Raw genomic sequence first — 12448 nt, 5'->3', positions numbered from 1 at the left:
CTTTACAGAAACAGGTCCAAAAGATCCAATGTTGTTTTTCAGCTCTATCCCTTGTTTGTAAAGATTTCTCTGGATTCTCTGACAGTTTTAATTATATTATGTACTGTAGATGATGAACACCCCAAATACCACAATTCCATGTTAAGAAGCATTAAAATTACATTGTTTACATTTGTGCACACAGGTTTACACAGAGTGATGAATAACCCTACATCTTTACTTCTAAAAGACCCTGCCTCTCTGGGATGCTCTAAACCCAATTGGTTGCCAGTTACCCTATTTAGTTGTGAAATATTATTTAGTTTTGAAATATTCCTCTTTTTGTTTTCTTTATCATTACACAACTTTTCCAGCATTCTGTTACCCTGCTCCAAATTAGTTTGAAACATGTTGCTGGTATCAAGTTAAAAATTAACATATATTGTTGTCAAATTTTGTTTTCAACATTTAATATGTTGTCTATGTTGCCTGGAAATCCAGACCCAAATCTAGAAAGATTTAGGGTCTGGCTGAGTAATGAAAATGGCCCAACTTGAGGGGCAGCACCAAGCATGTATTTGAAAATATCATCGTCATCTGTTTAGCTCACCTCTGGCCCGCCAATATCAGATAGCTCAATGGTCTTTTTAACCCTTGCCTAACCCTAATGCCTTCCATGCAGCGCTGCCTGGAAGACGGCATTGGGGGCTTAAAACACAGACAAAGTGTACATGCTGTCATCATCTGTTTAGCTCGCCTCTGGCCCACCTATATTAGACACACCGATATGATTGGTGCAGCTCGGCTCCAAGGGCATGGGTAATGAGCATCATTACTGATTGCCAGAGTGTCTCTGTGACGGGGCGCATAGCTACCGCCACCGCAGCGACACGCTGCTGACATTAACTGAGACTGAGCGCGAACGTCAGCTTACGTGTTTGTTTTGTCTGTCTTCCATGCCATTCATCTGCTTATGTGTTTCATATCTGTTAACCATGTCATTCATCATACAATTTCAGTAATTCCCGTTGCTGTTAATTAGACGTCTTAAAACATTCAACACAACGGTGAATTTGCCTGGGCTACTTTTATCCATTACAACTCTTTACAGTTTAAAATCATACATTTCCACTCATTGTCATTTACGTTAAAATAAGCACTCGTCAAACTTGTCTTGTCACACCAATGTTGTGTTTATTATGACCGCCGACCACCGAAGCGGTCATATAGGGATTGTCAATTTTTTTTTTTTTTTTCGTCATCTACTTCCTGAAATGTTGGTCAACGATACCCGGGGCACCGAAACACCGGGGCACATGAAATTTGGTGGGTATGTAGCCCCACTAGACTTTTACGGAAACATTTCGTTTGGTCCCCGGGGGCCACTCCCCCTCCGCGCTGGGCCCCCCGAAACCCAAAAAATGCAGTTTTTCCTAAATAACTACCTGAACCATGGCACCGAGGATGAAGACATTTTTATGGTATGTTGGTCTCAAGGGCCCACATCAACCTAGCCCATAATCACTCATTTGTGATTTGCACCCCCGGTAAAAAATGAAAATGCAATATAATTCTGCTTTAATCGCCCCTCTCTTCAGTTAAGAAGTTCAGAACTGCACCACATTTTATGTGTATGATTAACCCGACAATCTCTGGGGGTATGCCAAGTTTCGTAGAATTTCATCCATGGGGGGGTCTAAAAAATTAAGTTATGTGTACATTTAGTGACTGTACTGTACACTCATTGGCCTGTAGATGGTGGTGCGCACACACACACACAGGCACGTATACCATCAGTATCGGCAATTAGAACGGCCGATACATAATTACAAATTCAGTAGGACACTACGCTTCCTGCAAGGACAAGACAGTAGGCCTACAGTAGTTTACCGCAGAGAACGTCTAAGGGTAGGATGATTTCTGCATGACATGTAATTCCCATTTCCTCTTGAAGCCGAAATAAATCTGAGAATGTTTATCGGACATGCTTGTTTTTTACTGCAGGCAGGCTACGTTAATCCTATCAATAGCAGAACGTAGGTAAAATAATGTTACCATTAGCATGGTTGAGTGATGGAGGCCAATTTGATTATTGATGTATTTGTAGAAAACCATAAATGCGTTTATAGGCTACTTCAATCCTCTATTTTCAAAGGTGATTCAAGTAAGGAAGAGCATGGCTCAAAGTAAAGTAACTGAAACTACATAAATTCGTCAAAGTGAATAATTTGTGTCAACTCGCCGCAATGTAGATTTATTAACGCACCCGTGATGATCTACATCTCAATTTAAACCAGATTGTTTTAGAGCGCACGTTGAGATGTATTCAGGGCAGGGCTGTACCTACACATATTTGTTGCCCGTGCTACAAAAATCATTCTTTGCGATGAATGATTTAGTACCAACGTTACACCGGTCAGATACAGTTTTGCCTATGGCTAGCCTATATCGTGAGACTGAGGCGCTTTTTGTTTGTTCGAAGTGCGTGTTTAGGGTGTGAGAGGGGAGTCGATGTGCTTTGATTCCAGCTTGGTAGTTGTAGTCTATGCGATTAAAAAACACGTGTGTGTGAAGTATCCAAACAATGATAACGCTTTCATTATGGCTGCTTTAGCCACAGACCTTGAGCTACTGTACAGTGGGTTGGGTTCCATTTAGAAGTGTCCACTTCATTCGCCCTTTCGGTGATTCACACAGCTACTTGAAATGTATTACTACTGATATGCATAACTTTTCGCCAAGAGGTGGCAGCTTGATACTGTAAGGTGTAAGCCATTGGTTCCAAAGGAGATTTTATTTGGGTCGCCAGCATAGCCTAGTGACAATTTGTGTTGTGTAATAAGCCTAGCATAGGGCCTACCTTATATTTGTTAACAGTCACGGTTTTGTCATAACTCCCTCTATGCATTTTTGCATTTACAATAGCTCTGAAACCGGGGGGCGAACACGTCGCAGGGGGGGCGCCAGTGCGTGGATATCTCAATCGCAAAATTAAACAATATTTCTATCGGGCGCCTAGCATGGACTAGGCTGGGTGAAAATCAAAAGATTGCGTCAAAAAATTGAGCTTGGTCTGGCGAAAGCCAGACTAACCATGGACCTCATAGTTGCAAAATGCAAGGGAACATGAATCAGCATATTATTTGCACAAACAATAACGGACAGTAGCTCTTCAACTTTGCCCGTTAAAATGTGTATGAACAGTCTCGCAACGCATTTCACGAAGGCCCTTTTGGACATGTCAGTTTTTTGCTCCACTGGGTAAAACGGCATTTTGTTTTAGACTACTGGTATTTCATTTGTGCATTGACAATAAAGCTGAATATCATATGAACTAGATGACTAAACTTGAATGTAAAAGAAACATTCACAAAAATCTGTGACATGACCTCTCTTCTTGATAGCTGTTGAAAACTGCATGGAACTGACAGGGATTGTTTTGTTTAATAATAAATAAATGAATACATTATGCTGCTACCTTCTGCTTTTCCCAAATACAATGTAGCCTACAGGTGTACCTTTCATCAGTCTAGTTGCAATGGAAGGACTGTGATGAACTGCCCTACTTGTGATTGTTTAGAGATTTTAAAGGTTTTATAACAATGCTACAAATGTTTTGGCCCAGAAACAAATCTATTCACCTTTGCAGCGCCAGTAGGCTACTTTGTGTGCCAAACAAGCATACACAAAAGTTTCAAGAGTGGGGGATGGAGTAGAAGATGGAGACAAATTCATTAATATGATTTATTTTCGCGGAATGGATGTACAGGACTGAGCGGCGGTCATATTTTTTACCGCTATGCGGTACATCTAGTTTTAAGTTAAAACCATACAGCAGAAAAGTCATATTGCAAAATGTTTGTCTCACCAGCGTTCAGCGTCTCGTCTTCTGTTTGTTTTGGTAAGAGTTTCCTTGTGCCTAGTTCCGGGTTTTATTAACGCGGTGACTTCCGGGTTCACCGGAAGTGAACCCGTGTTTTAGTAATTAAAATTGTTTAGACTGTTAAAACAATGTTGGCTATGCCGACTGGAAGTAAGATGTTTAAAATATGTCACATATAATTGTCCAGATATTTGGAGTGTTTTCTGGCTGTTTTAGCTCATTTGTTGTTAGCTCACCCGTGATACCCCCTGTACTTTTGACCAAGTTGGTTTGATCCAATTTAGAGGGGCACTTGGGCCTAATTTAAGCCTCCCCAGTGAGTTGGTAGGGAGAGCAGTCAGGGACAGACGTGAGTCTTGTAGCTCTCTAACCTAAGGTAATGTTGACTGGTGCAAAGTCATTGTTATTATTGTCTAGACATCCTTTGACTATCATGTCAGTTTATTTTCTTTATTGAAAAAGTTTTTGTTTTCCTTATTTTTATTTTTATTTTTTGCTTTGTTATTATGTAATGATTAATTAATTGCCTACGGGCCTTATTTTTGGAAAAATAAAATTCCCATCTTCCACAAAATCCACCGTGAGTCCTTCCTGAGAGTGTTCCACCTTTTGCTCAGCCCGCCTCGACACACTTACCCTTAACATTTGGTGGCAGCGCATAAGGGAAACCAGTGGCCACGAGCAGCTTTCAGTGAGTATGGATCCGAGAGGGGGTTCAGTGCCCCCTGGAGGAGGCCCGTCGAAAGATCTAGGGACGAGGCCAAGGTCTGCTGCATCCAGAGCTCCTACTTCAGTGGTGGAAGACCGCATGGACCGTGTTGAATGCCTCATGAAGGCTGTGGCCGAGTCGCAGCGGCGTCAGCAGGACCAGTTGAACGCCGAGGCGCAGCGACAAGACCAGAGGTGGAAGGCAATGGAGCATCAGTTCCAGCAGCTTCAGAGAGTGGTGATACCTAGCGTTCATGGGCTTCGTAAAAACCTTTCTCCGAGTGAAAACATCATCATTCCGCGTCATTCACGTCACGTAATGTGTGAGTCAGAGGTCGGAAACTGGGGCTAGATTTTGCTAACAGAGTTGCCCAGTTAGGGGCTCGTCATCACTTTTGTCGTCACGTTGTAGTTCGTTTGTAGTCCATGTGGCCTTTTATGTCCAACAGTTTTAATGTGAACTTGGGAATTTGCCCTTTTTATCACTTGAAAAGCTGCATATCTTTCTTTCACGAGCATCTTACACTATATTTTAAGCAAATACAGTTGTTTGTTTAGGATTAGTGAGTGTATGTTTTAACCTTTGTTGTGGCATCCGTGTTTGTCACACATTCGATGGCAAAGCACTTGAACACTTGCTGTCGGAAAAACAAAGGAGCCATGGGGGCGGTCCTTGTCATTCCGAGGTGCTCTGAATGCACCCAGAGATGGACCGGCTCCCGCGCAGGCAGCACGACAGCACGACAGCCAATGGCCGACCTACAGCAGGACAACCCGCTCAACTCCCGCCTCTCTTCAGCTCAGGGCCTGCTTCTCCAAGGTCCCTTTCTGGATATACCGACGCCACAGCCCCATCAAGGACAAGGTACAGCCCCGGCGCCCAGACTTCACAGTTCCCTGGACTCCACATCTTTCGGCCTGGGCCTACCCACTAATCACCCGCCAGGGTGGAAACCTCCAAGAATGGCGGCGTATGAAGAAGATGAAGATATTGAACATTATCTTACCACATTTGAAAGACTTGCAACAGCCTGTCAGTGGCCTTTTGATGCCTGGGCTTTGTCTCTCATGCCCTTGCTCAGAGGGAAGGCCAGAGCAGCTTTTGTTGCCATGAATTCAGAAGACACACGGGACTACCTCAAGGTGAAGCAGGCCATTCTTCGTAAATTTGAGATCAGACCAGAGACGTATCGCCTGAGGTTCCGCTCCAAGACCATCCGGGAGGGTGAGACGGCGAGGGAGCTTCACGACAGGCTCAAAGATCTCCTGGAGAAGTGGCTCGAACCTGAGACGAGGACGAAGGACCAGATCTGTGACCAGATCATCCTGGAGCAGTTCCTGGGGATGCTCAACCACGACCTGCAGGTATGGGTGAGGGAGCACACCCCATGCTCCTCAGCCGAAGCTGCAGACCTGGTGGAGACTTTTGTGGCCGCCAGACCGTCCACAGACGGTGGTACCAGTTGGGTCCACACGACACAATCAGAAGACCTCAATACCCAGTCCAGCAGGAACCACAGAGGACTTCAGCCAGTAAGTCTGTGGGTGGTACTAGTCGTGTGTTCAGGCCCTCCAACAGCCCCAATAGACCTAGCCCCAGTGACCAGTCTGTTAGTACACTTCCAACTAGTACGTACAAGGTCCCTATATGTCACGGCTGTGGTCAGTCCGGCCACATCAAGCCTAATTGCCCTGTTAAAACTGTTAACAATAGACTGTGTTAGCTCCCTGGCCCTAGTAACCACTCATCGTTCACCCCTGCTGATGTAACTGTCCCTGTAAAGTTAGGAGGGAAGACTGTGCAAGCGCTAGTTGACTCTGTTAGCAGTCAATCTTTCATTCTTCAGTCGGGTTTACCTCCCAGTTGTCAGCCTGTGGGTAGAGTTAGGGTCCGATGCATCCATGGTGATGAGTCTGAGCACCAGACTAGCGAGGTCCCCATTGAGATAAATGGTCAGAAGTACTTGTTGACTGTTGGCCTTTTAGATAAATGCCCGTATCTAGTGATTCTAGGCCAGGATGTGCCCATTCTTACTGAGTTGCTACAGAGTGCTAACACGGCTACTGGTTATGTTTTAACTAGAGCACAGGCCAGAGAGAAAGCAGACCCTGATTACTTGTCAGAGCTAGCTTTTAGTTGTCAGGGTGGCAAACCCAGAAAGTCCAGAGCAGAACGACGCAGAGCTAAAGTAGCGGGTACTGCAGTGCAGGAGAATCTCCATTTTCCATCTCTAGAGGGCAGTGAAGACATTGCAGCCAATTTTGGCAACCTGCAGCAGGAAGACCCCACCATTAGCTCTTGTGTTTCTAATATAAAGTCTCCAGATGAGGCAGAGGAAGCCATAAAGGAGGGAGAGGTATGTTTAGTCCTCCGTAATGGGAAGCTCTATAGGGTGAGTGCAGAAAGAGAGCAGTTGGTGGTTCCACAAGCCCTCCGAGCAAAAGTCTTGCATCTCGGGCATAGTATTCCTTGGTCAGGTCACTTAGGAAAGGAGAAGACCGAGAGCAGAATTGTGAGAAGGTGTTATTGGCCAGGGTTTCATAGCGATATTGCAGAATATTGTAAATCCTGTCCAGAATGTCAACTGTCCGCTCGCTCTAGTAGGGGCTTGAAGGCTCCTCTCATCAGCCTCCCCATTATTGACATTCCATTCAGTCGCATCGCCATGGATGTAGTGGGGCCCCTAGAAAGGAGTAGGGCTGGTCACCGCTATATTCTGGTCATTGGCGACTACGCAACAAGATACCCCGAGGCTTTCCCCCTCAGAGATATTAAGGCTAGACAAATTGCTAACTGTTTGATTCAGTTATTTTCACGGGTGGGCATCCCCAAGGAGGTCCTGACAGATCAGGGAACTAATTTCACGAGCAAGACGCTCAAACAAGTCTACTCCCTGTTAGGGATCAGGGGCATTAAGACCACACCCTACCACCCACAGACGGACAGCATGGTGGAAAGGTTTAATCATCCACTGGGTTCTCCCCCTTCAAGCTCTTATACGGGCGGGAGGTGAGAGGCCCGCTGGACGTCCTCCGTGAGAGCTGGGATGGGGACTCTCCTCGACAGCAAGTGAACATTGCGAGTTATGTTCTCAGGATGCGGGAGAAGCTGGACGAGCTGAGCTCCATGGCCCACGACCATCTGGCCAGCGCCCAGACACGGCAGAAGTCGTGGTACGACAAGTCTGCACGCAGCTGCTCCTTCACCCCAGGGCAGAAGGTGCTGCTGCTGCTACCATCGTCGGAAAGTAGTCTGTTGGCAAAATGGCAAGGCCCTTACGAGGTGCTTCAGACGACGCATGAAACAACTCTTTCACGTCAACCTGCTGAAGCAGTGGACGGACCGTCCACCTTCCGTCCAGAACCAGTTGTGGGCACGGACTGTGGAGCAGGAGGAGGAGCTGGTTGAGCAGTACTTTCCAACTGCTGGCGGCAAGTCCCTCTACCCATCCGTCTCCCACTTGACATCGCAACAGCAGGAGGACCTGTTAAGCATCATCCCCAGAGGCCTGTTCAGAGACCAGCCAGGAGGGACAAACATACTCACCCATGACATCCAGCTCACATCTCCAGGCCCCATCCGGCATACCAGTACCAGAGTTCCAGCGCGCCTGATCAACGCACTGAAGCAAGAGGTGCAGGCCATGTTGGTGATGGGGGTGATAGAACCGTCACACAGTGAGTGGTGCAGTCCCGTCGTTCTGGTTCCGAAGAAGGAGGGAGGACTCCGCTTTTGTGTTGACTTTTCCAGACTGAGCAGCATCTCGGCATTCGACCCATATCCCATGCCCCGCGTGGACGAGATGGTAGAGCGCCTAGGGAAGGCAAAATTCCTCAGCACCTTGGACTTGTGCAAGGGGTATTGGCAGGTGCCACTTACTCCCCGTGCACAGGAACTGACCGCCTTCAGAGCTCCATCAGGCCTCTACCAGTTTCGGGTCATGCTATTTGGCCTCCATTTCGCTGCAGCCACCTTTCAGCGTCTCATGGACGAGGTGTTGAGGGGTGCTGAGGACTACGCCGCGGCCTATATTGACGACGTGATTATTCATAGCTCCACTTGGGCGGAGCATCTCCACCATCTACGGGACATCTTCCAAAGGATCCACCGAGCTGGCCTGGTGGTGAACAGCAGCAAATGCCAACTCGCTAGCTCAGAGGTGTGCTACCTGGGCTATATCCTGGGTGGTGGCACCATCCGACCCCAGATTAGCAAGGTGGAGTCCATCCGCAACGCCCAGCCTCCCTCTACCAAGAAGGGGGTGAGATCGTTCCTGGGGTTGGTCGGTTGGTACAGACGGTTTATCCCCAATTTCTCCAGCCGAGCTGCTCCCCTCACAGACCTCACTCGTAAGAACAGCCCCAACAAGGTGGTCTGGACTGTTGAGTGTGGGGCCGCATTCCAGGACTTGAAGGAGTGTATGTGTTTTGAACCGGTGCTCCAGAGCCCCGATTTCTCCCTGCCCTTTACCGTGCAGACAGACGCCTCAGGCCTAGGCTTAGGGGCGGTGTTGTTGCAGGGTGAGGGAGAGGATAAAATACCTATCCAATATGTGAGCCGTAAGTTGTTCCCTCGTGAGACACGCTACTCGACCATCGAGAAAGAGTGTCTTGCTATTAAGTGGGCTCTGGACACAATAAAGTACTATCTTGTGGGCAAAGACTTTGTCCTTGAGACTGACCACAGGGCCCTGCAGTGGCTACATCGTATGAGAGACTTTAATTCACGGATTACCCGTTGGCACCTATCGCTGCAGCCTTACAGGTTCACTGTGAGATACAAGGCCGGTAAGGACAATGTTATTGCAGACTTTCTCTCGCGTCATGATATGGACGCTCCCTCTTAAGGGGGGGGGGGGGGGTGTGTGACGGGGCGCATAGCTACCGCCACCGCATCGACACGCTGCTGACGTTAACTGAGACTGAGCGCGAACGTCAGCTTACGTGTTTGTTATGTCTGTCTTCCATGCCATTCATCTGCTTATGTGTTTCATATCTGTTAACCATGTCATTCATCATACAATTTCAGTAATTCCCGTTGCTGTTAATTAGACGTCTTAAAACATTCAACACAACGGTGAATTTGCCTGGGCTACTTTTATCCATTACAACTCTTTACAGTTTAAAATCATACATTTCCACTCATTGTCATTTACGTTAAAATAAGCACTCGTCAAACTTGTCTTGTCACACCAATGTTGTGTTTATTTTAAGTTAAAACCATACAGCAGAAAAGTCATATTGCAAAATGTTTGTCTCACCAGCGTTCAGTGTCTCGTCTTTTGTTTGTTTTGGTAAGAGTTTCCTTGTGCCTAGTTCCGGGTTTTATTAACGCGGTGACTACCGGAAGTGAACCCGTGTTTTAGTAATTAAAATTGTATAGACTGTTAAAACAATGTTGGCTATGCCGACTGGAAGTAAGATGTTTAAAATATGTCACATATAATTGTCCAGATATTTGGAGTGTTTTCTGGCTGTTTTAGCTCATTTGTTGTTAGCTCACCCGTGATACCCCCTGTACTTTTGACCAAGTTGGTTTGATCCAATTTAGAGGGGCACTTGGGACTAATTTAAGCCTCCCCAGTGAGTTGGTAGGGAGAGCAGTCAGGGACAGACGTGAGTCTTGTAGCTCTCTAACCTAAGGTAATGTTGACTGGTGCAAAGTCATTGTTATTATTGTCTAGACATCTTTTGACCATCATGTCAGTTTATTTTCTTTATTGAAAAAGTTTTTGTTTTCCTTATTTTTATTTTTATTTTTTGCTTTGTTATTATGTAATGATTAATTAATTGCCTTATTTTGGGAAAAATAAAATTCCCATCTTCCACAAAATCCACCGTGAGTCCTTCCTGAGAGTGTTCCACCTTTTGCTCAGCCCGCCTCGACACACTTACCCTTAACAGTCTCGCTGAGCAAATTCAAATTGTGATCTCGCGAGAACTCTGGATTTCCAGGGTATTGTCTGTCCTTTTTGCAACTAAATATGAGTTTAAGAAATTTGCAGATTTTGTTTTTTGATTCAGTTTTTATTCACATTTTACACAACGTCCCAACTTTTTCTGATTTGGGGTTGTAGATTAATCCTGTAGTTAGATCCTTGTTAATTTGTGTGTGTGTGTGTGTGTGTGTGTGTGTGTGTGTGATGATTAATTTCATTCAAACACATTTTTGTTTGTAATATTAAGAGTCTTAAACCAGGCTGTTTACAATCAGTAATAGAGCTCTTCCCTGTATTCCTAACTCTAGCGTCTGCTATGATAGCCTTTGAAACGTTGGGGAGAGGAAGATGCAGAGTGCGTGTGCTGTGCTGTACAATCATTGCCAAACATGTAAAATCTAACTCTACAAATGAGTCCAAAAGACTGCTCTGGGGCAGGATGCAAAATCACAATGTCAGCTGTATTCACCCTCAGCATCTTGCAAGAAAAACCTACCCTCACATCTCAAATGAATTTTCTGAGGGCAGAATAGCAGTGCTTATTTTTGCCTGTCAATATCCGGAGTGTATTCAGCACAAATTCAAAAACTTTCATCCATTTTCCCTGCCCATTCAGCATTCTAGCCTGCTAAATGAGCAGTTTGTGTTGACAAAGTATTCTCTAAAGATGGAGACTGCGATTCTGGCCAAAGGTTGATATGTGAGCTCAATGGTCAGTCAAATTATACCACTCCCTTCCATATCCCTGAAGCAACATGTTGATTGGTTGGAATTGTTTATGGTTTGGTCTGAGCCGCTGAGCTTTTTTCCCCATCTACAGGGCCAGGACTGTGTGCATGCAGTTGTTTTTGGAGCACACAGAAAGTCAAGTCAAGTCAAGTCAGATTTATTTTTAAAGCGCATTTAACATGCACATACTGCAATCCAAAGCGCTCCACAAACAAGACACATAACAACAAGACACAAGATGCCGGATGGAGCGGCGTAGTCGCCAGCGTACCAATGACATCAAGACAAGACAAATACAGAAAGGGTAGCTAAGACCCTGAGGAGCAATTTTCTGAATGCGGGAAAAGTCTATTAGATTTGGACAACAGACTGCACCTTTAAGTGATGATTTCCTAGCAACACTATAAGACAGGAAAGCAACACTCAGACGCTATTTTGGCATGTAATTATAGATAACCAACTACCAGCTATTTATCCAATGCTCTTATTGTCTCTGGTACTGCTAATTATCACCTGTGAACTGTCCTTTGTCCTACACTCACTTTTAAATTAAGCCCAGACAAAAAAAATCTATATTTATATTCAAAATGCATATCCTCCTGGGAACCAAGAAAAAAAAGTGTCCAACAATTTCTTTTTTTGTGTGATTTCCTTTCTATTTAGGATTAAAAAAACATCTTACAATTTTTATTTTTTTAAATTTATTTTAATTTTAAATTTTATAGCATGTCCCCTGTGGTGGACAAAAGAACCGTTTTACTATGAAAAGGTAGCCATGAAAATAGACAAAAATTGACAAATTATGCTTTTAGTGGTATTAAATTAAGGGTCAACTTAACCAAATATAAGGGGAAATGTTATTTATCCTTCTAGACTACTTTATTTGCCTTTTTGGACAGTTGTATTTCTTTTCTGGATTGTTCATTTCATTTTCATGTTTCATTTAATTTTTTAGTCTTACTCTTCCTCGCTATCTTCTTGAGGCACAGGTTCATAGTCCTCATCTCTGTTTCACTCACTCATCACCTGAGAGCTCCAAATCTGACCCCCCCTCATTCATCCCATACAAATGATCTCCTAAATTTCCCAAAAAATCTAAATATTTTGGTCCTGGTGTCCATTATAATGGACATTCATAAAGTCACTATTATTTCAAAATGTAAATAACTTAACTTCTTTCAAAATCAATCATATGATTCCTGACATTTTC

Source organism: Alosa pseudoharengus, unplaced genomic scaffold (genome assembly GCF_046254945.1).
Source record: "Alosa pseudoharengus isolate Yale_2024_CS ecotype anadromous, Long Island Sound unplaced genomic scaffold, YU_APseudo_1.1 YU_APseudo_1.1_scf_10, whole genome shotgun sequence".
NCBI lineage: Eukaryota > Metazoa > Chordata > Actinopteri > Clupeiformes > Clupeidae > Alosa > Alosa pseudoharengus.
The sequence above is the reverse complement of the archived record's forward strand: the minus strand, read 5'-3'. Positions refer to the sequence as shown.